The sequence below is a fragment of the Nicotiana tomentosiformis genome, chromosome 3, assembly GCF_000390325.3.
Source record: "Nicotiana tomentosiformis chromosome 3, ASM39032v3, whole genome shotgun sequence".
Taxonomy (NCBI): Eukaryota; Viridiplantae; Streptophyta; class Magnoliopsida; order Solanales; family Solanaceae; genus Nicotiana; species Nicotiana tomentosiformis.
Window position 1 is genome coordinate 147,206,430 of NC_090814.1, and position 1,355 is coordinate 147,207,784.

Below are 1,355 nucleotides of genomic sequence, written 5' to 3' on the forward strand. Positions count from 1 at the left end.
CTGCGTCCGCACTTCTCTTCAATCACTTCTGGGATTCTACATATGATATGCGGCCGTAGAGAGAATTCTACGGTCCGCACTTCTGGTCAGTTGTGCCCCTTCTTTCCTTGTGAGCCGGAACACTCCTTTTTGAGTTAGATTTCTTCATTAAAGTCCAAATCTCCAACATTCATGCAATTTGCACACTTCGATTATTTTTGGGAACATAAATCAACACTTTCAGACTAAAAGTAAAGCAAGAAGTTACTAAAAAGTTGTCAAAATACACACTTATCAACTCCCCAAAACTTAAGTCTTTACTTGTCCTCTAGCAAATATATTAGTTCCCGCCTCTTCAGAGTGAAAGGTCATTTCAGCGAGTTAATGGTAAGCCATCCACACTCAGTTGGGATCAGCAATTACACACAACACTCGTGCATTATCAACAAGTTGACCATTCACATATCATGCATCTATAGTTCTAATGTGACATTTGAGCTTCAAGGATTGACTTAGTCATCGAGGACTCTTGTTCTATCATGTAGATCATAGTTGAATCCAAACTTTTCTTCCTCTACCATCCATTTGCCAAGTTCACTATAAAGGTTAGCACTCAATCTTTAGATCAATGTAAGGTTTACTCTTCTGTCACAACAGAATGTCACAAGTGCGGCTTCAAGTACCATAGACTTGCCCCTGGTGTACATCACCACTAATGTAAGCTTACTCAGTTCAAAATTAAGTAGAACTTATTTTGGGTTGTAATGAAGGATTTTTGATTGGGGTAGGATACCATATGGTTAAGTGGTTACACCTTTCCTTAAGCACTCCATATTTTCATTTCTTGGCTCTCAATTACCAATTCTTATAGGCATTCTCTTTTTCTTGTGGGCTAGATAGACTTGACATCACACTTTCTTGTGCATTTCATTCTTTTTCTCCCTCGATGCTCACATTAGGGATCATTATCTCTTTTTGAATCCATCAACCATTCCTTTATTATCTTTCTTGGATTTTCTCTTTTTGTTTTTTTGTTTTCTCTTTTCTTGACTTCTCTTTTCATAGAAATCATTTGTTTTATCTTTTTGGTGCCTTAATACCTTTTTCAAATTCCTCAACTCTCCCTCATTATGCCTTAGTCCACATATTTCACATGAGTGTTAAGGAAGGTCCGGGTGCCAAGAGAGGATCACGCTAAAACGGGTAAAGGCTTATATTATGGTTATCAAATGAGAAAGGCTAGAAGTTCAAAAGGGGGTGACTAGGGATAACAATATTGGTTGGCAATAGAAAGCTCAAACGGACCAAGAAAATCCTACAATAATTTCCCAAACCAAGAAAACTCAGGATTTCGCCTTGAAGCATATTCGGGAAAA